The 27,204-nt window shown below is 39.5% G+C and overlaps 1 protein-coding gene across 2 annotated transcripts in view; it reads right to left on the bottom strand.

Moving 5' to 3' along the window:
- Positions 1 to 19,684, bottom strand: part of ARF1 (ARF GTPase 1) — a 31,803-nt gene extending 12,119 nt beyond the window's left edge. Inside the window, exon 1 of one of the 2 annotated variants that reach the window (XM_020999075.2) lies at positions 19,660 to 19,684. The gene's annotated coding sequence lies outside the window, so the exon portion shown is untranslated. Of the gene's footprint in view, positions 1 to 19,364; positions 19,513 to 19,659 lie in introns of those variants that run through there. The other variant, XM_020999074.2, reaches the window with a different exon arrangement.
- Between the last annotated feature and the right edge of the window lie 7,520 nt (positions 19,685 to 27,204).

Genomic DNA, 27,204 nt, shown 5'->3' on the forward strand with positions numbered 1-27,204 from the left:
GTAAAGAGTTCTGGGGAAGGGGGCTCTGTGAACTTTAAAATGCTACACAAATAATATTACAACCGGGTTTTTCAGGACTGTTGTAGGTCAAACGTTAACATTGCAAATTAAGATGGGGTGGTACAGCAGAGTATGTTTACATATCCAAATTAAGCAGATTACCAAATGGATAGGAAAACCAAAGCTATTAAATAGATTTGTGGTTTTGTATTTTTACTTCCCATTTCTTTACAAATGAAGTTGTTATGATTTTTATAATTATTTCTGGAATTTGTTCATTTGCAGATAGGTGTCACTCTGTGCAAGTGGCCAAATAGTACCAGTCCAAGTAAAACACCCAAAAACCACCTACTTATGGCCACCGAAATGCAAAGTTACCTCTGACTAAGCAGTTAGGCAATATTAAACAATGAACCCATTAAAGGTATTCTACCAGCACACATAAGATTTGAGAAGCCTCGCTTAGGGCTAAAAGTAACAGTAAATGTTATTAACATGTATCTTCCAAAGCTTCCAGACGCTGATATTAAACTACCTATTAAAGTAGCAGTACCTCGCCCCCCAACCCCACCCAGTGGCTTTCCTCCCCAAAAAATCACCTTTTTCAAAGGCCATCAGAATTTAAATCTGGTAAGCTCTACCATGCTCAAAGTATGGTCAAGACTGAACATGCTGTCCAAGTCTAGCTCAGCTAGGGACAGAGAGGTCTATTACTATGGACACTAAGAGATTAATTATGTGGTGAGGTCAATCCATGAAGCAAACAAAAACTTTTAAATGGCCTTCGATCCTATATAAGCTGCTTCTATTACCAGTGGGGTGGTAATGGATGGAGTGATGAAATAAGGCCAAATGTGAAGCATCAGTTTTTGGACTATCTACAATTATTAAGCTTGTAGAGGTATTTGAAATTTGTCTAATGACCAGTGAAGTGATGTACTATTGAAAGTATTTAACTACATTAATATTTATGCTCCCACAATAAAGACAAAGAAAAAAGAAAGTTGTAGCTAAATGGCACAGAGGTTCTGACATCAAGGCTAAATATGTCTCTGCAACTTCTACCCATTCGTTCTGGTTCAGCCCTCTGAACCAAAAGAATAAAATTTTACTTCCACATAACAGCCTTTCAAGTTACTTGGAGACAGCTTTGCAGTGCTCCCCCTCAGTGTTTCTCTAGGCTAAACATTACCGGATAAGTAGACTGAAGCTATTGCAGGTTTTCCACAATATCTCCTCATCTTTAGCTTTTATTCTAGTTTGATGTTCATTTTTATTTTTTTGCCCTAACTAGTCCAAATTTGGTAACATTACTATTCTGATTCTGGTATAACAGTAACCACTCATTCCTAATAAAATCAGTAAGTCTGCGGGCAATGTTTGATGCTTACTATGTACTGTTCTTCTTGATCCAAGAGCTTTCAAATATCAATGAAAAGCATGAACTGATAATTTATGAAATTATGAAATGGAGGCAGACACACCCAGTTCTCTGGATCCTCGACAGAAAAGATATGATTGGTAGGGGGAAATGGAGCTGTAATCACACTTTAATAACCACAGAGGTGGTGGGGGCAAAAAAAAGTACAGAAAGTACAGAGACAAGCAGTGAAAGGGGTACAGAGGCAGAGGATATGGGGACAAGGAGAGGGAGAGAATATTACTCATGCAACCATGGATTAAAGTTGGGAGCATTAGGCAGTATGGATGCGATGGAGATAGAAGAGCACTTGGGAGAGGGAGCAGGAATTAAAGGTCTCATTTTTTATAGGGTTTTGGGGGGAAAAGACTAACTCCTATCTATGACACATTAGTTCATTAATACATTCAAATCATCTCAAAGCAGTCATTAAAACTTTCAAGTTAACGTGTCTATATCATCTCAAAATTATCAATACCTTTTGGTCTTCTGTGGATGTCTGGAATTTGTCTGAGATTTATATATCATAGGATCAAAAACCTTGACATCAGACACTAGATATCTTCTAATTCCACACATATTAATCATCAAGATGTGATTTTTTGGGTTAATACATGATACACTTTGTAAATTATGCTCTCCTTTGAGCTTTGTGACTTCCAGGTTCCCCTATGTAATCTTATTTCCTGCTACTGCCCCTTTATACTAGCTACTTATAAACTTACTATGGAGGGAGGGGGGTAGCAGTGGTCAGGAGGACAACATACAATTTTAACACACACAGTGGCTCAGCTCTCATGTAAGACTCAGAGCTAGAAAGGCCTTTAGATGTCAACCTAGTCAGAACTATTCATTTTACAAGTGAGGTAGATTAAGTTGCTTTAACCACTATCAGAGAGTAAAAGTTTTGAATCCAGGTTCTCTGACTGCAAATTCAGCACTGTGCCACATTACCAGTTCTTTCATTACCTGAAATCACAGTTCGTTTGGGACAGGTGACTTGAACTCAACAAAGGCAAGCTAGGTGCTGTCCTACTATCTCCTTACTTATATTAAGTATCAACTCCCTATTAGTCATTATTTTTGCTCTGTCCTTTCCAGTCCAAAAATTCTCTTTGGCAAAGGAAAGAGAAGAAAACAAAGAGGTGAATAGCTTAGTTTTCCAGTCTCACCATCAGTTATCATTATCCCTCCCTACTCTAAGCATCTAATTCCTTCTTTAGTCTTCCTATTTCCCTAATATAAGCTTTAAAAAAAAGAAAAGAAAAACCAGTCTGCTTCTTGTTATCCTCAAATTTCCTTATCAACTTCTGCCCAGGAGCTGTGAGGCCTCCTGATACTGTTCTTTTGTATCCTTCAGGATCAAACTTTGCTTCTACTTTCTGTACATACATTTTTAAAAATCTGAAGTTAGTGAGCTCCCTGTGCATTGGTCTCTTTAGATGAGTATTCTTTCTTTCTTCCTGATCAGTACTGGGTTTTTCATGTCTTCAGAATTTCATTTTGGGGGCAGCTAGGTGGCACAGTGGATAGAGCACCGACCCTGAAGTCAGGAGGACTTGAGTTCAAATCCGGTCTCAGACCAAACAACTGACACTTACTAGCTGTGTGATCCTGGACAAGTCACTTAACCCCAATTGCCTTAAAAAAAAACACAAAAAAACAACACCACAAAAAAACCCCAACATAATTTCATTTTGAAGGGTTTCCCATTCCTCCTCATCTAATTACTTCTGTAGAATTTTAGTCCACTGAGTCCACCTACTCTTTCTCCAAATTCTTTGAAATCTGCTCTCCCAAAATCCAAGGTATATGTCAGATTATGCCAAACTTAACTCTCCTCTATCAAAATCTAAAATGGTCAGGGCTGCACAGGCTCTGGGGTCAGGAGGACCTGAGTTCAAATCAGACCTCAGACACTTGATACCTACTAGCTGTGTGGCCCTGGGCAAGTCACTTAACTCCCCCCCCCAAATCTAAATTGCAATGGCCATTTCTCAAAGTTCCCAGTAAGTCATTCTTTTTTGTTGGTGTAAATTATATCGAAATTGAGAATTTCTTTTTCAGTTTTGTTTTTATCTTTTTGAAAGAGAAAATTATCTTAAAAGCAAGTCAAGAAATTACCAGTTGCTCTGCTTTTGGCAGAGAGAGCTACATCAAGTGTCCAAAAAGCTGAAGTCCCCATTGCTACCACATTATGCTTTTATGCCAAGCTTATGACATTTTCTCAAGCTCCTCTTCAATTTCCTCTTTCTATCCAGGTGGTTTGTAGTATGCTCCAAATTCAATACTGTTTTTGCCTGAGCTTCCTCTGATCTTCCACCAAAATATTTGCTCCCTTTTTGTCCCAGATTTCCTTGATTAGTTTAACTTTTTATTATACAATACCACTCTATCCCCACTTCCACTTACTTATCATATTTCTTTTGACTGAGGTATAACTTTACTGATCCATATTCCAGACATGGTTTTTATCCCAAGTCTCAGCAATATTTATAAGGTAAAATTTGCATAGGACCTCTTAGCTCATCTTAATATCCATACTTTGCACATTTGTGTGTAGAAATCTGAGGTAACAGATTTTATTACTGAGTCCTTTTTAAAAATTTTGTCTCTGATGAACTTCTGGGTATGTTGACTACTGTTTTTACTATGTTGTGGCCACTGTACAGTAACTAAGGTAGATCTACATTAGCAGTTTCTCCCTCTATACATGTTCCTAGTAGAAATGGCATTTACCAAGCACACAGAGAAAACCTGTTCTGATTTTGAGGGATCGTGGCACAACTTATTTCAAGGAAGGCAAGATAAGAAAATGGAAGTGGTGGCAGTAGAAATCACAAATGATACTGATGCCCCTAAAAGGTGAAGAAAATATCAATAACTAGTAACCCAAAGGCCCAATGTCTCATTTTTAGAAAAATAATCAAATGTATGTATGATTGATGGAAGTATGAGAAAGAAACAAGTAGGCATCTTTGAAACAGTTGTACACAGCAGATCAGTTCTTTACAAATGACATTCAACTAACTGAAAATCATAAAACACAAAATCCCAGCATTAACTGGTTATAATAAAACATTTGATCCAGAACAAAACACAGCCTTAAAGTTACTTCTCCAATGGAAATTTTCAGGCATATGCTAAAATCAAAAATATTCCTTGACAAATGCAACCAGAGATTATACTGTCCAATGATTCTCCTAAAAGCACAAATAGTTCAAATGCAGCACAGACTTATAAAACACTGAGACACATACTTGCAAAAGGTATCCACCACCACCAGAGGTCAACCCGTGTAAAAGAGGGAATTCCTTATTGATAGTGAGGTCCTCTAAAAGTTCCTGCTTGTGGATATTGTGCCTAACGCACCAACAAACCCCAAAATATCACAGGAGTTCCTCAATGAGACCTAAGATTATTCAGAAGAGATCAGTCTAACAATCTACACAGAAAAAAACTAAATGGATTTTTAAATGCCTATTGTCTAGATTATAACATGCAGTTAGATAATCAGCTCATTGAATTATAGTACATCAATATATGGATTTGGGACGCACAGTACAAACAGAAAATCAGTTGGGCCCAGAACTGAAAAAGAGGAAGAGAGCAGAATAGAATGAAATTAAGATACTGCATATGATCACAAGCTCTCTCCCCCAAGCAAAAAACTCCCTTCTTTTAAATAAACCTTCTCCTGACAATACTCTCTGATGACAGAATCTCAGAACACCACAAACTGTCATGGAATTCAAATTTCACTGTCATCCAATAGACAATGGAGATGCAAGCTCAGTACAAGTAGGCTATAGAGTATTTCCAATAATTATCTGTGCTCACAGTGGCTTAAGGGATTTCTCTAAGGAAATATATAATCATAACAGGCGGTAGAGTGGTCACAGAGATAACAAGCGAACAGCCTACTAGCTCAATTGGTACTCTTCAAACTATAAAAAGACCTACATGAAGGTCTCTAAGGATGGATTCTCTATAGTGGATCTACGGAAGAATATGGGCAAGAATTTCACTATGTGTGAATAGATGGTTTCCAGTCTGCATGGTGGTAACAGCCACCATGTTAAAATTACAGAGTTCTTTTAGTAATAACATTTTTCTTTATATTGAGCTGAAACTGAACTTCCTGTAAACTCCTTGTCCTGCCCTTTGGGTAAGGCCCTTCAATTAACTACAAATTAACCTACTACTATACCGTCATCTAGCCCTGCATTTCACAATCCCAATATTACAGACTGGTAATCTCTGACCACTAAGATGATATGAATTTAAAAGATATTTGTTAAAGTCCTTCAACAAGTAGTTTCTTTTTATCACTACAATAAAATAAATCCAGATTAAAAATTCCTTGGCTCCAAATTGTACTCTGATTAAAACAAAACCAGAAACAAAATCTTCTTAAATTGGCACTGAAGGCATTCCACAGGCTCTAATCTATCTTTTTCAGACTTCCGTCACATTACCTCCTTTTTCACACATGCTACAGTCCAGCAAAACTGCACTATTAGCTGATCCCTAAATTGAACCTGACATCTTGCTTCCAATGTCTAGATCACATACCTCCTTCAAATCCTTTCTCAGGTGGTACTTTTGATCTCTCCAAATGAAAGTATTCTCTCCTCTTTCTCAAATATCCCTATTATAGCTCTGGCTGGGTCTTAAATTTGCACCCAACATTCCTTATCTTGGATTATACTTATCTATGTATATACAGCATGTCTTTTCCAACCATACTATAGGCTCCTAGAGATTAAAGTTAAACCCCCCACCATGCTTTGCACATAACAGGTTGCTTAATGTTTGTTAAAATGAATGTTCTGTAAAATATGTATAATTTTAAAATTGTAATAAAATGATGATCAGTGTAAGGGGCAATGTGAAAACAACAGCAGACTGAAGTTTCAGGAGACATTAGGATTTGAACCTTACTAAAATACTAGTTTATGACATTAATACAGTCAAATTCTGGGGGCCTCACTTTTCTATCTATAAGATGGATGGTATTTCCACAGAACTGCTGCAGAATCAAGTGACAGCAATATGTAAAGCATTTTGTATATAAAGCGTTATAGAAATGTTACCTGCTGGACCCTATACATAGTAAGTGCTTTGATGTTCAATTTGTTAAAAGCCAATTGTAGTTCCATATTGCAGCAATAAATACCTAGAACAAGACTCCCACTTATAATAACAATCAAATACACACACACACAATATATGTAACTACCAATACATGGGACCTGTATAAAGGAAAAATTTAGACATTAATGACAAATAAAAGAGAGGTTAAAAAAAGGGATGGGTTTCCAATTTATGGACTTAGTTTCATACTAAAACATCAATATATTTTATAAAATTGAATGAAAACAAGAATACCAAAGGACATACTGGTAAAAGAGTTGATCAAGGGTAACTTATACTTTCAGATTTTAAATTATGAAACAGCAGTCATCAAAATCTGGCACTAGGCATGCATTAAAAAAATTATACCAACACAAAGAAAATAAAACCTAGAAACAGAATATGCATCACATATACATGTATTTATATATGTAAGAAGGAGGAAAACAATTCTTTATCAAAGCAATCGAAAATTATTTGGGACAAGGTTTGGTTTTATAGGAACAAAAAACAAGCAAAAATAATAAAACTAAAAAGCTTAAAAGGCAACTTATTTGCATGTTCTTTTTGGAAGGCTATGTGATATAGAAGCCACAAAAATCATGTCACATTTATGACCCACTAATTCCACTAGTGGGAATAAATATATTTCTAGAAAGTAATTCAAAGAAAATAAAGTTGACTATAGAAAAAATATTTAACAAAAAAAGTAAAGAACCTTTACTAAGAACAAAAACTGAAAATAACCTAAATGACCAGTGGTTAGAGGATGGCTATAGGGTATGGAATATCAATGTAATAAGAGTTCTAGTTTTACGACTTTAAGATTGCACAGAAACATGGAAAGATTTAAAAGCCAAAATAGTAAAACTGGGTCTGTATTCACATAGATTTCAACTACAGAAAAAATTAAATAGATCTAGATCTATACAAACATGAAAAAATACAGTAACAAGGTTTGAGAAGGGTTACAATTAAGTTTTTGTGAAGCTAACATTAATACCTATATGTTTAAGCATACTTTTTGCTGTCAAACTGATTAAGGCAAATAATGACAAAGTTGGAACTGGCTTATCCTTCCAAAGAATGCAGACAGTGTCCTTCTTATAAAAGTTTGGCTGAAAGGGGGAGGAGAACAATAGTGCAATAGCCTGAGGGGACAGTAGGAAATAGCAAAGGTTTTTAAATTATGGAAATCTGGGCATGTTTGAAGGCAATGGGAAACTAAAAGATTGGGACAGAATGGAGACCTCAAGCAATGTGTCAATCATTGATAAAAGTCCCCAATGGAATAGAGGGAAGGACAAAAGTCTTCACCTAGGACCCTCATTCTTCCTGACTGAGGCTGATTCATTAACCAATACTTTGGATTTGGTCAAACCATACCACATCCATCTAACTGCACTACCATTTAAGGTTTTTAAAAACATGTTTTATTGTTCTTTTCTTTCTTACATCAGTCATTTCCCCCACCCCACCAAAAAATATCCTTATATGTAACAAATCATAGCTAAACAGAACAAACTATACATGACAATGTGAGCCTCACTTTCAAGTATGACACCTCTTTCCCATCAGTTCTTCCGAGCTGTCTACAATGATGTTATACTTAGGTATACTATGACTACAAGGATTTCCCTGATCTGGTAACTTTCGTCTAGCAACCTTGTCAGAAACAGAAATGATGCACAATAAATCTGGAATGATTTGGTACATCCCCTTCTAAGTACTTACAACTTATCAGTTTGAGAGTCTCCAGAATTTTTCTCAGGATCAAGTCATCTACTGAAAATTTTCAAATTTCTCCAAAATTCCATGAAAGATCACAAATGGTGGTTCTGTACTTTGGTATATTATTTTTCCAAGCTATGAGACCTAAAGTGATTTAAGATTTTCTGGGTACATGCAACTCTAGTTTGCTATACTTTGGCTCCAATGCCTTCAGTGTTCTATATTTTCCACACAAAACGTTATTATTAAGATAAAAACAAAACAGTTGATAAATAATGCCACCTAATTGATCTTTTTGTTTTGAATGACTTTCAAAAACATACCCTGTTATACTTAACCACATGAGAGGAAATAAAAGGGAGAATAGGAAAGAGGGAGGAGAACGTTTGTTTAGCATGGTCTGTCCCAGTAAACATCCATGTTTCGTTTAGCATTTTTCAGAAGCTATAGCTCAGTCAGGGCCACTAACCATTAAGCCATCAAAATTTTGTTGACAACCTCTAATTCTCATCACGTTTTCTTATTCTCTGGCTATACGTTAACTATCTTTTCCTCAAATGTTTCACAATTTGTTCTAAAGCTCAAGTGAAATGTCTTACCACACCAAGCATTTCCCTCAGGCATTATGGATGTGGACTCACTTTCCTCCTAAATGTTTCTGTTTTGCCCATTTGGTCAACTAGTTCGGCCCCCCCCACCCCCAAAATTTGATCTAAGGTAGCAATTCTTCTCTTTGTTCCTTAAAGTATGTCAATGGGTCATAATAAATTTCACAAAGGCTCATACCAACGGTCCATCTATTCTAGCCCGTTTCAAGACAGCCCACTGCCTTTAACAGTGGTGTACCTTCAGACATATTTCAAAAAATTGCTCTATGACATAATTGAGAATTTCAAGAAAGACTCAAAAGCCATCTCAACTAATTTCTTAACTTTAGAGAAATACTGCACAGAATCATTTGGTCATTCTCCATCACCATCACCACTCCACCCTTCTATGTGATCTTGGGCATGTTACTCTCTCTGGGTCTATTTTCCATCTGTAAAAAGGAGATCAAACAGGTTTCTTAATTTCCCCATACTTTTCTTACTGTATTACCCAACAAATATCACTTTCTTTTATGTGCCTGAAAACTACCTTCTTCAGCTTCCCCAGAGTCCCAATAGCTTTAGTTTTCTACTTGTTCCAAGTTCATGTTCACCCTAACCACACCCTTTTATAACTTTAATGATTTCTACTGAATCTTCCTCCAGAGAAGATGGCAAATATTTAACAGCACCACATAAACTTGAACAACTTACAAAAGGAAGTGAAAATACCACTTCCAACGAAAAGCATGAAGTCAGTCATTTATCTGTTTGAATAAAAGCACCGAAGTTTAATAGCTGCATGCTTTTCTCTCTCTTTTTAAGTAAAGCACTGTACAGAATATCAAAATCTTTTAGGATCCTCAACTATAACAACAACCAAACAGAAAACGTATGGTACTTGCAACATCAAAAGTATGCTAAAAACCAGATTGGAGAAATAATTCTTCTTAGAGGTCTCTCAAACATGCTGTATTCTGGTTCATCTTAGATATTATTAAAACAGGTAAGCAAAGATCGAGCTGCTAGGACTGCAGAAAATATTCAAGTTTAAGATGTAACTCAAGGTTAGTTTTAATCATCAGCCCCTCCCCCCCAAACCAAACACTCCACACAATTCAACATAAAGAGCCTTAGCCTCTTAAAGTTAACAAAGCAAAGTAAAAACCACAGGCATCTATCAGACCAGTCTACACATCACTTATTTGTGAAACTCAGAATGTTTTAAAAAAATTTTTTTTTGGGGGGGAAGGGAAGAGGGGGGAAACCAGATGTGATTTTATAGGCATAGAGAATTCCTAGGGGCGGCTAGGTGGCGCAGTGGATAGGGTACCAGCCCCGCAGTCAGGAGGACCTGAGTTCAAATTCAGCCTCAGATCAGCTACTTGACATTAGCTGTGTGACCCTGGGCAAGTCACTTAACTCCAATTACCTTAAAAAAAAAAAGGAAAAAAAGTAATTCCTGTGAGAATTTCTAGTAGGAAAACTTCCTCTACCTATGCCTGGAACAATGGGGAGTTTTAAAAGACCTATCCAGGGTCACAAAGCCAGCACTACAGGAAGTGGTAGGGTGGGGGTAGGGATAGGGTAGATTGTGACTATAAAGAGTGTACAACTCAGATATAAGATATTTTTACTAAACCCAAAAATTAACATATTTGGCAACTTCAAATCATAAAGATAATAAAATGTAAAGTCAACTATAAACAACTTTTTTTAAACACAAACTTTTGAAGTGACTTTACTAACATGTTACTATTTTGGGGTATTCTCCAAAGAAGGTATATTACAATACCCAATCCTGTATGAAATGATAACACACATAAAGATGCAATGAGGTTCTTTTTTATAGCCAACATAACTTCCTCAGGTTTGCTTTCTCTGGGATTACAAAATGATTTTTTTTAAGGACGTTCAGATGAACTGCCATCAAAAGTTGGAAGTCTAAGGACTATGCCACTTTAAAAAAACAAAAAATATGATTTTTTTTGCCTTTCAGGCAAAACAAAAACAAATACTATCCTCATAACAAAACAAACTCCAAAATATCTGTACTTTACCATTTTTTTGGGGGGAGTAAGGAGGAAGTGTTGTTTCCTCAAGGTAAATAAAGGAAGAGGAAAAACATCAAAAAGTAAATGCATTGCTATGGAATAAAGGCAGAACCTGGGAAAACAAGGAGACATCATTTAAGGTCCCTCTGTCTCCTGAACAGATTGCAAAGGACAGGGTTGTCTGGCCGGGCCAAAGATAACTAAAATGCCTAATTCTGATTGTACAATCTTTGGGGACCCTATTTCTTCCTCTATAGCCTTTTAATGCCAAGTTTACATCACATACTAGGCATCTTTATTTCTACATTACCAATACCCACATTGAAGTATCCTCATCTTTTTGGTGCAATATTTAACCCAGAAAGCCTATGAAGAATGAATGGTGCCTTTTCTATAAAATCATTATGGCCTCCCTTCTACTCCCCACCCCCAACTCTCCTCTTCAGCATATACACTACTGAATACCAAGGCCACTGGGGGTGGGAGGAGACTGAAACTGTGATAAATCCCAATGGGAAAACTCACCCTACCAAAGCAGAGAGGTATCTGCTTTTCAACTTACATTCTTAGAAAGTTGCTGGTGCACTGGGAGGTTTTAAATGATCCATCTACCCAGGGTCACAGAGCTCAGCAAGCATGCCATTTAGGAAACAATCCTCAAAAGGCCAACAAAAACAACTAAGTGTAAAAGGTGGTGTGATTGTGTCATTCTTTGAAAAAAGCCACATCATTTCATTAACAGAATGGGGATGGACCTACCTGCCACTCCCTGAACTCAAAAATTCAAGGTTTAGAGTTAGAAAGTGCTTAGAGGTACCCACTCATTTTACAGAGGAGGAATTGAGGCCCAATGAGTTTTAACTGACCTAAACTACTCACAAAGGTAATGAATAGCAGAACAAGGATTTTAACCAAGGTCCTCTGACTCTGAATCCTACACCTTCTCACTGTACGTACCAGGATACTTCTCAGCCCTCCAGATTCTCAAAGTACAGGCTGCACTCCAAATGCTTGGAATACATTTCCTTCTCCTTGCCTTGAGGGTCAGTTCACAAATCATCTCTGTTCCAGATCCCTTTAGTTTAAAGCTTTCTTCCTCTTCTCTCCAGTATATACTCACACATGCTACATACACCTCAGTAGAATGTAAACTCTTTCAGGGAAAAGACTTTTTCACTTTGTCTCAGTTCCCAAAACCCAAGGCCTTGAAACAGAAGGCAATTAATAAATGTTTTCTTAAACTGGATTAGAATAGAATAAGGAGATGCCAAATCAATGAATCTGATAAAAAGTATTACAGGAGAATTTATGTCCATCGACATTTCCAAAATCAGATTATGGTGATGTCAATGAATAGTGCTTTGACATATGTGTGGTACAGTGGGAAAAGTCCTGGATTTGAAGTCTGGACCTGTGTTCAAATTCAGACTCAATACCACCAGTATGACCTCCATGGGCCTCAGTTTCCTCATCTGTAAAATGGGAGGAAGAGGTGTCATTCTGAAAAGCAAATTCGAAGTAGTCCCAAAAAGTCACTAAATAGTGAATACAGTGACTCAATGATATCACTACAAGTCACATACTCTAAGAGAGGATGCCAAAATCAGGGAAAAAGGATCCTTACATACAAAAATATTTACAGGAGTACTTTCTGTTGCAAAGAACTAGAAACAACATTGGTACCCATCCACACCATTATGCCATAAAAAGGGCTGGATTCAAAGCAATCTGGGAAGACTTGTATGAACTTCAGAGTCTGAGCTTCTTGAAGGCAGAGATTGTCTTCTGCCTCATTTTGTATCCCCAGGATTTGGCATAGTGCCTGGCACACAGTAGGTGCTGAACAAATGTTTACTGGCTGACTGAACTGATTCAGAGCGAAATGAATGGAACCAGGAGAATAATTTACACAATAACTGGAATAATGTGAGGAACAGATAACTTTGGAAAATTTAAGAACTCTGAACCCCATGACCAGTTATAACTTCAGAAGACTCTGATGATGACTAACGAAGCAAGCTTTCTGTATTTTCAGACAACGTGTGAACAATGTGTTCTCCTTGACTATATTTACTTGTCATAAAAGTGGGCTTTCTGTCTGGAAGGGAGACATTGCAGAGAGCGCAGCTAGTAGGTAGTGATTAAAAAAGAACTACAATTAAATTTTAAAATACAAAAAGTTCAAAAAAGGGGACATGGCAGTTCATTAGTATGTTAAACATAGAATCCAGCTTTTAAAAAACTACCTAACAAGTTCACAGTTTTACATACAACCCTATTTTTCTGTTCTTCGTATAATGAAAATTTCATATCTGTCAAGTTCATGATTTAAAATAATTTTTTTTAAATGACATAGTTGGACTAGATGGCTTCTGAGGTCCCTTCCTGCTATACATGCTTATAATTAATGTCATCAGAAGACAATTTTGTCAAGGAACACCAAAACTAATCATTATCAGAATGATCACTTAAGTTCAAGAGTGCACCGATATTCTTGCTTACATAACGAATACCTAGACATGGTTTAATATTTTTGGCCTAAGGCAAGTATGTTAGACAAACCTAAGATATGTCATCACAGAAAGATTTTCCTATTTTCTACCAATATACTAACCGCCAAGTTATTAAGCAAAGGCTTCAGCCATCATCAACTGCAGCATACGTACACATTTTCATTTAACTACGTCTATAATTTTGAAAAGATTATATCACTTTCAACAGAAGTTGGAAATACCAAAAGTTATTAATATCTGCCAGTTAACTTCACTGCCCAAATTACTAATTGGCATAGTATTTTAAGCATAAACTAATGCATTCAGTCAGTTAAATGCCAAGCTGTATTTGTATTCTCTTTCATCTGCAAAAGGTAGGAAGGTATTACTTCATAGGAAAATCATTTTAACAGCAATTTTAAAAAGAACATTCTTTGTTCTCCTGTTGGCACATTTATAACTATACCTGCATTTTTACCATCCAATCTTATTTTCAGGGGGAAAAAAATTCTGGCCTTACCTATCTGAACCTATCCATTTAAATTGGTGGAACAAAAGAAATCTGTCAAAGGAAAATATTCAGTACTCAGAGTTAAAAACACAAAGAGCAGCATGGTACAGAGGGAAAAGCACTGACTTTGGAATCAATACCACCTCCATTTCTGTGTGATTTTAGGCAAGTCACAAGTTTCCAGAAATTAGGGTGCTGAACTAGATGGCCTCAAGTCTCTTCCAGCTCAAGATCCTATGTACATGTTTTATGATTTCTACCTTGAGAAAAATTATAACCCACCTCAGTGTTACGAAGATGCTTTGTAAACCTCTTCTAAGTTACAAATACCATCTCATTTGATCCTCACTACAACTCTGGAAGATAGTTACTATACTCGTCCAGAATCACACAGCCTGCAACTGTTTTAAGGTTCAATTTGAACTCAGGTCTTCCTAAGTCCAGGCCCTAGTGCTCTAACCACTGCACCACCAGCTACTTAGAAACAGATGTAATATCCTGGTGAGGGCCAATTTGGCTGGATCATAGTGTATACGAAGCTGGAAAAGGTAAGAGAAAGGTTTTCTAGGGCTTTAAATACTGAACAAAGAAATCTATATTTGATCCTGGAGAAAAGGAACCAAGAGTGTGACATTATCAAACCTGTGCTTTAGGAATATCACTGGTAGCCGTATGGAGGATGGATTGGAAAGGGAAAAGGGAGACATGCTGCAGGGAGGTCAGTCAGGAAGCTATACCATTAGTCCAAGTAAGAGGTGATAAGGGTTTGAACTAGGATGGTAGCTGTGTCAATGGAGAACAGGGGCCAGAAGGATGCTTAGATCTACTGAAGAGGAAGAACAATGTTTGGCAATGCTATGTGGTATAAGGGATAGTCAGTCCATGGGCAAGTCATTTCATCTCAGCTTTGCCACTTACTACTTGTATATAATGTAAGGCAAGTCATTTCATTTCTTGGCCTTGGTTTCATTCGAAGGGGATGGGACTAGATGCCCTCTGAGTACTTTATGTCTTTAGAGCTATGGTGCTGTAATATGTAAAATATTACATTTTACGTTCGCTTCACAGGGATGTTGTGAAAATAAAACAAGAAATCTATGTTAACCTCTGTTAATTTACCTGCTTTCTCATGCAGAGCATACAATGTGATACAACAACTTATTCAGGGTCATACTGTAATCAATTACTGATAATAAGGAATAGGTATCCTAAGTGGCACTGACAGCTGTGCTTTTCCAGTTTCTATGTCTACTTTTCAGAAAGTATTTCATTTTCCTCTTTCACTGTCAGGCTATAACTTCTGGTCTGCTCAAAATCCTGGATACAATCCTCTGTAAAGTTAAAACATTCTTTGTGAGGGTCTATCCTATAAATAACATACACAAACATACCCTTTTATATTTCTGGATAGGTGAAATGTCATTGTATTATGAAAACATTTGTAAAAATTAGAAGGTATATAGATATATATACATATATATATATAAACCTAGGATCAGCTAAAAGCAATTGTAACTCATATTTACAAATTCTGAGAAAACATTTTGAAAATTCACTATTGTAAGCACTTTTACTTCTCCAAGTAGAAAAGAATAATGTTCAATATAACCAAAGTACTATCTTATCTGGGTTTTTTTTTAATACCAAAAGATCATTTTTTCAGACACAGGTAAGCTAGAAAAACATTTATAATTCTCCATTACCTATGCTAATGGGGAACAGTTATAATGAAAGAAATTCAGAATGAATTTCAAAAACCAAACTAGGAATTTTTAATTCCCCTTCCAATAAAACTTTAGTAATATAAAAAGTAAGAAAACTAAGATTTAATCCTTTTCATTATTTCTATTTATTTCCATATATACAGTCATACAATACAAACTGGATGGCAGGTTCTGAGTACACAGGAATTAACTGACTTATGACTACAGCAGCTCTGAAACTCACCATGAGATTCATACAACTGTTAAAAGGAATGTCAGAATAGTGTAAAAGTTTAGCTAAAATTCTGATTATAAGCTCACAAAACCAAACCATCTAAGTATGAAGTCTCATTCTGATCCGAGTACTCCTCTACACATTGTATCCTGCAGAAATTCCACCTCTGCGTTAAAAGTACAACGCGGGTTGTCAAAACTCCAACCCTGATAACAGAATTCTTTAATTTCAAATTGCAGCCCACATTTTATGACCGAAATTTCTAAATTACTCTAAAATACTAATAAAAACAAAGCCTTTCTCAAGGAGGTATACCGGCAAAATGCAGCCGCTTCCACAATTTCAATAAACTAATTACAGAAGGATAATAAAGTCAAATAGTACAAAAGAATAAAAAAGGAAACACCCCATCTACCAGCAAAATGCAAACATCAAGTCTGTTTCAAGCAAAAATACACCTATAACATTAAGATAGCAGTATACAACACAGCATACAATGTAACTGCTTGATTTTTGTCTTTTTTTAAAAGGCTCACCACAGCAGCAAACCATTTTTTTGCAAGTAGTCTCCCTCCAAATCAAAATTTGCTGTTAATCACTTACAGAGGGGAAGGGAAAAGTTAGGATTGTAACTTTCCTTTGTTCCAAGTTACTCTTATCTTAATTATGAGTTAGCAGGCACTAGGGTGTGTGGAATGCCCTTGTCATATTGTGTAAGAGGTAAAGTGAATGGTTAGATCACATGATTAAAAATGCAGAACTGTTAGGGTGTAGAGCAACTGCTGACTATAAACCTTAGTTCAGTTATTCCCAAGCTTTTAGAGTTGTAACAGCACCAGGTCCCCTTAAATGCTGAATAACATTTAAGAATATGCTAAAACAAACTTTTTTTTTCTTTTCAAAAGAACAGAAGCAAGGGGAAAATCTGTGACATCCCTTTGAGTTAGCCAGACATACCTTAAGACTCAGGGGTTGTAATTGGTGAGCTGAGTAACATGTATAAACTACTTTGTCCATATATTTCTCCAAAATAACTTTAAAAGTGTATCCCCCAAGTACTGGAAATAGCATATTTCAGTAACATGTAAAGATAAATAAACTAGGCCTGTGATTCATTTTTAAACCATTAAATTCCTTTTCACTTTGGCCCCAACTAACACTGGGTTTTTCAAGGTCTAACCATCTGAACCACTGACTATTACTAAAAACTAAAGTTAACTGATAAATTGATGCTGTCATAATACTTAGTTTTAGCTTAGGCAAAGAATGATACCTAAGACTAGAATAGGTCAGTTAGATGTGTAATAGTATGTTTTATACTTGATTAGAAACATTGCTGAAAAGGTGAGGATAAAATTAGTATTTTACAAAGTGCTGACACCTTATTCTAAAACAGTAACCAGAAAACTGTTCCATCACCACAAGCTCCATACTAACTGTATGACCTTGGGTGTGTCACTAAACTCCCTCCCCCAACCAAATGTTCATTTATAAAATGAGCAGAGTGGACTACGTGATCACAACAACCCTTTTATGTCTAAAACTCCATGATGACAAATTCTAGGAATTATTTCTAGTGGCATCTGAAAATCCTCCGGTAACTTAATTTCAAATATCACTCAAGCTTCACAAATTCTATTAAATTTTGACTTTCTACTTCTTTGAAATGGAAAAAATGCCACCTACCTTAAGGTGTTGTTTGAATAAATTAGTTAATATTAAGTACTGTGTAATTAAGTTATTATTGGAATTAAATTTTTATATGCTACTCACAACTAGGATTATGCAATAGGAAGTGCTCAGCAGAGTCACCTCCAGAGTGACTAAAATTGTTCCTTCATCCCTGTCTTTATATTCAGGTTAAACATTCACTGTTACATGGTGATTCTTATACATATTTTTTGTCTATCACCAGGGTTCTGGCATTGACATTTAGGAGAAAAAGTCTGTTACTACCACCAATAGTAGGAATAATACTAGCCACAAAGGACACCATATTCCCTGAAAAGTGTCCAAACACTAAATTTTTATGATAAGGCATTCACTTTGTAGTGTTGTTAAATTAGGTTCTTCTATGAACGTTGAAGGCAATTTCCCTTTACCCAAGGTGTGGCATGGGGTGGGCGAGGGTTGGAGAGAAGGTGAGAACTGAAAGTGGAATCACAGAATTGGGTTGAAGTCCCAGCTTCCTCAGTGGTGTGACCTTGGGCAAGTCACCTCACCTCCCAGTCCTCGGAGTACTCACCCGTAAATACAAGGCTGATAATACTCTTACTACCTAAACTTATAGGGGGTGTGAGGTTAAAAAGAGTTTATACAGCACTTCATATAATGCTACATAATCAAGGTATTATTATAAACCGAGGGCGCTTCCAGTCCCCAGTTCCGATTCTCCTGATAAGGAAGAGAAACTGGGATATGCTGGTAAAAACTCCTCCTTCGGCTTTCTTCCTCCACCGCAAAATATCTCAAACCCTTCGGTTCTCAATTCATTCCCCTTCTCCAGCCCCGGTCTCTGGTCTCTCATTACGTTGTAATCTCCCTGTGGGCAGGAAGGGAATGGTCTTTTTTCCACCCCTGTATCCCCGCTCCAGCCCCCAGAATCAGGCCCGGGCAGGCGGAAATGGAGGCTGGCTGTCCGAGGGACGAGCCCCGACTCTCACTCGGGTGCCTCGGCCTCCCTGGGCTTCGGTTAAATATGGCCCCTCGGTAAAACTAAGGCATTACAAGAGTGGTCTTAAAGGTCCCTTACAGATCTACTCTAGGACTGCATTTGACCCACCGTCTCCGCCCCGCGGGAGGTTGTATTAATACTATTAATATTAAGACTTTTTTTTGGGGGGGGTGGAAGAGGAAGAGCGAAGGAAGCTATGCAAAGCGTATGAGAAGGAAACCAGAGTTCAAATCCTGCCTCTGACACTTACTATCCCTCCGGCCTCAGTTTCCTCGTCGATGGACGGCGAGGGTGGGCCTCCAGTGTCTCTAAGCCCCCCCCCATTCGCTCAGACGCTATAATACTAAAAGGTCCGCAGACACTCCCAGGACCCACCGCACCCCCCCCCCAGCTCGTACCCCTGGTCTCGCGGAGGAAACAGGAAGGCTTTCGGGGGGGCGGCCCTGGGCCTTCCTGCCTGGCATACAGGAGCTATAAGGAGCTTCTCCGACCCGGCTCTCGGCTCTCTCGCCTCCGCGGGACCCAAGCCCCCGGCGTCGAGGGAGATCCGAGCTCCCGGCCTCCCTGCCCCACCCCAACTCCCGCCGCCCCTGCCCCGGCCCCAGGCTCCGCGCTCCCGGCCACCCCCTCACAGGCCTACACCCCGTGGGCCTCCCTCAGTCGGAGCCGCGGCCTTCCTCGCCGAGGGCCGCCCCGCCTGGGCCCGGCCGCCTCTGGCCTCTGGCCTCGCTCCCGTCACCTCCCCCGCCCGGACCCCCAGGGCCGAGGGCCGCGGCGCTGCAGGTCGGGGGCCCGGAGTGGCGGAGGGGGCCTCGCCTTACCTCTCCGCTCCTGAGCCTCGGGCTTCCAGTCTCCTCACCCGTGAGCGGCTGCCGCTCCTTCTCTTTATCGGCTCTCCAGGCGTTGGTTTCGCTCCCACAAGATGGCGGCTCCCGACGGCAGCCACGTCAGTGCCAGGGAAGGCCGTGGGGGGGGCTGGGTAATCGGCGGGCTGCGTCACCGCTTCGCTCCGCCCACTCCCCTACTTCCCGCCCCACCCTTCCCTCTATCCCCTGACCCCTCCCTCCCTCAAGATTGCGGGCTAAGCGCTTTCGAGCCCAGTTGGCCCCTTCCTACCTCGCTCCTCTCGCTCCCGGGGCCCTCCACGTCCTCCGCCTTATGCGCACGCTCACAGGCCGCTCTCCTACTCCTTTCCACTTTTCTTATGCGCACGCGTGCTACCTCTATTTTTTTTCTCCCTGCCCTGCCTAGGTCAGACCGCTTCCCTGGCGCGGTGGGGCCTGGACCCGGAGATCGCAGGCTGCGCATGCGGCCTAGATCTCTTCCGCTCCCTGCCCTACTTCCCAGTACCCTCTATCGGGCCCGGGCAGGTGGTGGTCGGCCTCGTTTTTCGGCCACGTAAATTTAGTAAATCGAAGCTCGACAAACAAAAAACACTTTTAGATTGCCATCCTACCCCAGCTTACTAATCTGACTTGTTTATTAATTGATTCCCCGGAGAAATGCTTTAAGAAAGAAATGCTTCTCTTCAACACCTCTCTCCCCATTCTTAGTTTGAAATTTTTCTCCCCAAAATGCTTACATGCTAGGGTTGTGTCAACTGGGGACACTTCTAGGCTGCCAAATCTCCTCCCCAAGTCTTCCTTAAACCGGTTCTCACACGGCATCTTCTCCCAGTGTGGTCACCCGCCTCCACTAGACCCACTTTGGCTTATTAAGGTCCTTCCTAAGGGACGGGACATGATGCTCCAGCTGGGGAGATGCCAGCCGGGACTTTGACTCTCCTTCCGGATGCTGTGCCTCTATTGATACAGCTGGAGCTCAAATTAAGTTTTCTGTCTTTTAAAGGAAACTGAGGCCTGGAATGGCAAAATGACTTCCTGGAGGCCACACAGCCAATAAATGTCACAGCTGGAAGTTTGCACCCTGGCTGGCCAAATTCAAGTCAAGCTGCCTCCTTCCTTCTGGTCTTGATCAAATAAGATCATGATAGAGGCACAGCCCCCTTGCAAGGCTTCAAGCTCTACAGAAGTGCTAGATCATCAGTCAGTCAAAAAACCGTTTATTAAGGCCCTACTATGTGTGCCAGGCACTAAGCACCGGGGAAATGAAGAAAGACAAAAGACTGGCTTTTCCCCTTGAGGAGCTGATCCTTGAGGGTGATCCATCCATTCATCATCATTATCATCATCATTATTAATATTATAATATAATAATATACTGTATATATTATATATACTATATGTATGATATAAAATACAGTATAAAATATTACAGAATACATTATAATATATTACATAATATACAGTATAATATCATAATCTTTCTTCCACATTGACCAGAGCTTAGCACTGGGGAAGAGTCGATTCACAATTTATTGTTCATTTAGAAATACAAACTGAATATGCAAAGCTAAAGGGTCAGCTTTCTGGAGTTACATTATATAGAGTGTCCCAAAAGTCTCAGTGCATTTTTTTTTAAAGCTAAAAGTTGTTTTAGTTTTGAGTTTAAAAACTTTACTAAGACTTTCAGAGGGGCAGCTAGGTAGTATAGTGGATACAGCACTGGGCCAGGAGTCGGGAAGACCTAAGTTCAAATCTCCAGCTAGATGTTTACTAACTATGTGACCCTGGGCAAGTCACTTAACTGTTTGCCTCAGTTTCCTCATCTGTAAAATGAGCTGGAGAAGGAAATGGCAAATTACTCTAGTATCTTGGCCAAGAAAATCCCAAATGGGGTCAGGAAGAGTCGGACGTGGCTGAACAACAAAAAAGCCCTTTGGAACACTTGGTATATCATCATCAGTTAGATCTAAAAGCGTGGTCCAAACCCCTCACTTTCAATCCGCAAACATTTATTGAGCGCCTATTGTGTAAGAGGCACTGTGCTAAGTTAGGCTAAGGATGCAAGAAGAAGCAAAAGGCAGTCCCTATTCTCAAGGGGCTCACAGTGTAAGATGAAGAAAAAGGCTTCCTGGCGAAACGATTTGTCCAAGATCACCTAGATAACGAGGAATCCCGACCAGCAAGAACTCTGTCCTCTATGTTCCCCACTAAGATAAATTTGGAACAGGTCTGGGCATCACTATGACTTTCCCAACATAATGTTTCAGGCCACCATTCGGAAGAGTTATGGAATCATGGCATCATAGCTTTAGTGGTGGAAAGGTACCTAGAAGTCATTCTGTCCAACACCCTCATTTTACAGATGAAACTGAGGTTTAGAAAAAAAAAAGATGACTTACCTCAGATCACATGGGTAATAAGATGCAGCTAGGTGGCATTGTAAATAGACTACTGGGCCTGGAGTCAGGAAGAGCTGGATTCAAATCTGGCCTCAGACACTTACTAGCTGTATGACCCTGGGCATGTCACTTAACCTCTATCAGCCTCAGTTTTCTCAATTGTAAAATGGGGATAATAATAATAGTACTTCCTTCCAAGGGTGAGGATCAAATGAGTTAATACTTGTAAAACACCTAGCAATGCCTGGCACGTTGTTGTTGTTGTTGTTTTCAGATGTTTTTCCGTCCTGGCTGACTCTTTCTGACCCCGTTTGGAGTTTTCTTGGTAAACATACTGGAATGGTTTGCCATTTCCTTCTCCAGCTCATTTTACAGATGAGGAAACTGAGACAAACAGGGTGAAGTGACTTGACCAAGGTCACACAGCTAATAAGTGTCTGAGGCCAGATTTGAAATCTGACTTCAGGCTGGGCACTCTATCCGCTCCACCACCTAGCTACCTACCTGGTATACAGTAGGTGATTAAGAAATGCTTGTTTCGGGGCAGCTAGGTGGTGCAGTGGATAGAGCACTGGGCCAGGAGTCAGGAGAACCTGAGTTCAAATCTGGCCTCAGATACCTAACACTTAATAGTTGTGTGACCTTGGGCAAGTCACTTAACCCCATTGCCTAGAAAAACCAAAACAAAGCAAAACAAAAGGTTTGTTTCCTTCCCTCACCATTGTGCCATCACAATGAAAGGCTGAAGATTTGTAGGGGTGACTTGAGGCAGAAAAACAGACATTTCAGCAAAACCCTCACTGTGTCCTGCCCCCACTGGTACTGACTACTGACCTCTCTGTCTTGAATCTCCAGTCTGATCTCCAAATTCCTACTTCTATCTTAGACCTCTAGGTTTTGGTTTATACATACTTGTATCTCATCCCTGGTGATAGCATAGTGATAAGAGGTGAGCTCACAAAGTTGTTGATGTAAAATTCATCAGGGTTACAAAAAAAGGCAAAAAACAATTTCTGCCCTCAAGGAGCTTAAATTCTAGTGGGGGACACAACATGTGAATAACTCATATGCCCAAGATATATTCAATGTAGGTTGAAAGTAATCTCAGAGAAGAAGGCACTAGCAGCTGGAGGGACTGGGAAAGATCCCTGCCAGAGGAGATAAGATTTGAGCTGGGTCTTGTAGGAAGCCAGAGGAACTAAGGCACCGCCTGTGGGAATAGTTAGTCCAAAGGCAAGTAGGTGGGGGATAGAGAAACAACAGGTATGTAGGCCCAGTACTCTATTCATTGCACCCACCTACCTGCCTATAGGCACGAAAGAGATGATAATTGAACTGACAAGATCAGATGAGATTGCCAGGTGAGATTGTATGGAGTGAAATGAGAAGGGGGCTCCGAACTTGGGGAGTGCAGGAGCCAGCTCAAACCATCTCAGGAAAGCCTGTTGTTAAATTTTCAATGAGAGTATTTTCACCTGGGAAATCAGCAAATGCTACAAATTAGGGCTTGATGTATTGTTTGGTCTGGGTTTAAGAAAGAGATGGCTAAAAGGTCGTTAATGCAGATTAAATTTAAAAGTGTGCCAGGGGATATACTTTCCCCTTCCCCGCCTCCTCTTCCCAGACGACTGGTTGTTAAATATTTATCAGCATACCACTGGGGGACCACAATTACAATGCATGAAAATGAATGAAGGGCCAGAAACAGGGAGTGAGAGGGAGCCTTTGGACTGATCAGAAGAGAACCAGGAGAGATCAGTGTTATGAAAACCTCGAGAGGAGAGTGTCCAGGAGGAAAAGGTCAAATGCTTCAGAGAGGTCAAGGAGGAAGACTGAGCAACGGCCATTAGATTTGGCAATTAAGGGCATTGATAGCCCTTAATGAGCCTATGGATAGCTTTTGGAAAGGGCAGTTTCAGTTGAATGATGAAGTCAGAAGTCAGATTTCATAGAACTTAGAAGAAAGAAAATGGAGAAGAAATAGGGTGCTGAAGGGGATTTTATAATCCTTTAAGACACTACTGAAATGGGAATTACTGTTATTATCACCAGTATATATCAGCTCCCTTTTGGGGAAGAAGACACTGGCCTCTTTCATTCACTTCCTCAAAAGCCCAGAAGGCTTAAAAGCAGAGAGGTGACCTTTGGCTGGGCAGACAGAAGCCATAGCCTCTGCCGGGGTAAAAGGATTGAGTTGTATGAAATACAAAGCAGTGAGTGCCTCCCATAGGGGCAGAGCATTGCCTTCTTGATATAAATCTCTTATCATTCATTTAGGATTTCCTTCCATTTCAGACTGAAGCCCATCCACAGCTGCTGATCCTATGTGGTTCTTGTCTATGCTCATAAGTCTGACACTCAGTGTGCTAGACACCTTACTTGATTTCTCCAAACATCTCCAGGGCACCCGTGAAGCACCATAGCTGTCTACCTGTCATTCCTTACACTTGACCCCCATCTTTTCTTCAGGTCATACTCATTTTTATAGTGTTTCAAAGTTTCTAAAGGACTTTCTTGATAACACCCTTATGAGGTAGATGCTTCAAGTATTTTTAGCCCCATTTTAATTTTTTTCTTTTTATTCTGAACTTGACCCTCTTCTCTCTTCCTCGTGTCTCCTCCCTCCATCCCAGAGGTTTTACTCTTTTCTTTTTCTCTCTCTTTCACTCTCCCTCCCCTCCCTCAATGTTGGTATTTGTTTATATTTGATCCCCATGCTTATGATTTCTCCATCACTGATCCTTCTCTCTTTCACAAACTCCCATCTCATTTACTCTCCCTGACACGTGCTCACCTGACCCTATTGAAATGAAAATACAAAGACTCTACCAGTTATCTCCTGAAAGAAATCCCAAAATAAAAACTTCAGGAATATCTTAGCTAAAATCCAATACTTCAAGCAATCAAAAAAGAAAGCATTCAAGTGTCAAGGAGCCATAATCAGGATAACCCATATACGTATACAGATGAGTATACATAAATTCAACTGATCCTGTTGAGTTGAATATATCTCTATACCATCTTGAGTGTGAATGTGTTTCAAATTTCTTTCAACCAGTTGAGTTAAAAGTGAGGCTTATGGGCTGCTTGTTCCTGCCACTCCCACCCCATCCTCCGTGCTTGTGTCTTTTCATCTCATGCACCCCTATCATGTGAGATAGTGAATCCCCTCCTCTTCCTCTTTTCCTCCCCAATATAGTATGGTACCCCTCCCATTTCCTTCTGCTCCTAAGACCATCAAAATAGGACAAAGACAAACTTTTCCTCCACCTGACCCCCTCTCTTATTTAGTTTTCTTTATTATCTTTGAAGATATTCAAGTTCCGGGTACATACTTGTTTCTTCTCTCCCTTAAATGTAAACAATCACCACGCTGTCCCTTTCAAATGTGTGTGCTTTTCTGTTTCTCTTGTTTCCATTACAAAGGATTTACTCATTTTTAGCCTTTTAATCAGGAAAATTTTATTAAAGGCCCATTTTTGGCCCTGTAGAATATACTTAGTTTTTCTGGATAGGTAATTCTTATTTGTAAGGCTTTTGGAGTATCGTATTCCAAGATCTCCTCTCCTTTATGACGGAAGCTGCCAAGCCTTGGGTTATCCTGATTGTGGCTCCTTGACACTTGAATGCTTTCTTTTTTGATTGCTTGAAGTATTGGATTTTAGCTAAGATATTCCTGAAGTTTTTATTTTGGGATTTCTTTCAGGAGATAACTGGTAGAGTCTTTGTATTTTCATTTTATTATCTGGTTCCAAATATCTAAACTTTTTTTTTATGGTCATAATTTTCAAGTAGTTTAATCTTAGACAATCTCTTTGATCCTTTCCAGGAAAGTTGTTTTTGATAATATATACCATATGTTTTCTTCCATCTTTTCCATTTTTTGATTTTTTCTTTTTAACATTTCTTGTTATCTCCTGGAGTTATCACAATCTAATTTTTAGGGAGTTCAGTTCTGGAGTAAGGTTTGCCACTATCTCTTCTAAGGTATTAATTCTTTGTGCCATTTTTTTCTCCTTAGCTGTTCCATTTTGTATCTTTTGTTTCAATCTGTTCCAGATATTCTTGTGGCAGTGAGGTGGTGAAGTGGATAGACTGCTGGGCCTGGAGTCAGAAAGACTCATCTTCCTGAGTTCAAGTCTGGCCTCAGACACTTACTAGCTGTGTGACCCTGGGCAAGTCACAACCCTATTTGCCTCAGTTTCTTCCTGTATAAAATATAAGGAGAAGGAAATGGCAAACCACTACAAAACAACTCTTATGGCTAAGACATCCTTAATCTCTGAGGCTCCACTTGGACTTGTGGAGTTACTCTCTTCTGGGTATTTATCTTCTGGGCTTCTTTCAGCCCAAAGAATTTCTTCATTGCTTGTTTTTTCCTTTTCTTTTCTCATATCTCCAGCCTTAGTTTCTAGATTAGGAGCTTGCACATGGGTCGCACTCTGCTCTCACACTCCTGGATGGTATATAGTAAGCCCTGGCTGACCCTGAGTATGGCAGCTAAGACTAGCTATCATCTTCTGTAGGAGCTGTATGACCTCGTCTCCTATTATGGAGACTGGCTGCCAGGATGCTAGGTCAGGTACCCACTGCTTACAGCTGGTCTGGCCTTTTCCCCTGCTGCTGACTGGGTCCCTGGGGGTCACCCTGTGTTGAGTGATGCTCTGATCCTGTCTCCTGCCTCAGATGGTTCCCTGTGGCTGCCCAATGTTGGGCACAGCTCTGGCCCTATTAACTCCATTTTAAAGATTAAAAGACATGAAGTGATTTCCTGAATAGTGTCAGAGTCAGGACGTGGATACAAAATCAGGTCTTTTTTTTCTCTTCCAAGAATTAAGAATAGTAGACCTGCTTACCTCACTTCACGCCCAGCTCAACTCACCAATCCCATCACAACTTTTCAAAATCATTCTCCTCTTATTGCCATCCTCTTCTTCCCACCACCTACCTCTGGACCTTTGGTGAGGTTAGCCTTACCACCTGCAATCACCTCCTGCCCAGATCCTATTCATTCTTTAAGGCTCAGCTCACATTCCCCCTTTATAATCACAAAACCTTTGTTGTTGTTGGGTTTTTTTTCTGAGCTTATAGGAGGCATTAGAAGGGGATTGTGGCATAGTGGATAGAGGGTAAACCTCAGAGTCATGAGGACCTGTCATTTAGATTTAGCATTTCCCTGAGCATCTAGCATAACAAGTGCTCAATATCTGATAATTCCTACTGGAGGAGGTATAAAGGTTAGATAAGACACAGTCCCTGTCTTCTGGTCTCCTTGAGTCTAATAAGGAGATGACTATATTACAAATATTATGTAAGTGCCTCTGAGAGTTGTAAATGAAATGCTAAGTGGGTGAATGGGGTCCTGTGCCCAGAATATGAGCCACAGGGGGATTCAGGAAAAATTTCTGTAGGAGATG

Source organism: Phascolarctos cinereus, unplaced genomic scaffold (assembly GCF_003287225.1).
Source record: "Phascolarctos cinereus isolate Bilbo 61053 unplaced genomic scaffold, phaCin_HiC Scaffold_4;HRSCAF=312, whole genome shotgun sequence".
Lineage (NCBI taxonomy): Eukaryota > Metazoa > Chordata > Mammalia > Diprotodontia > Phascolarctidae > Phascolarctos > Phascolarctos cinereus.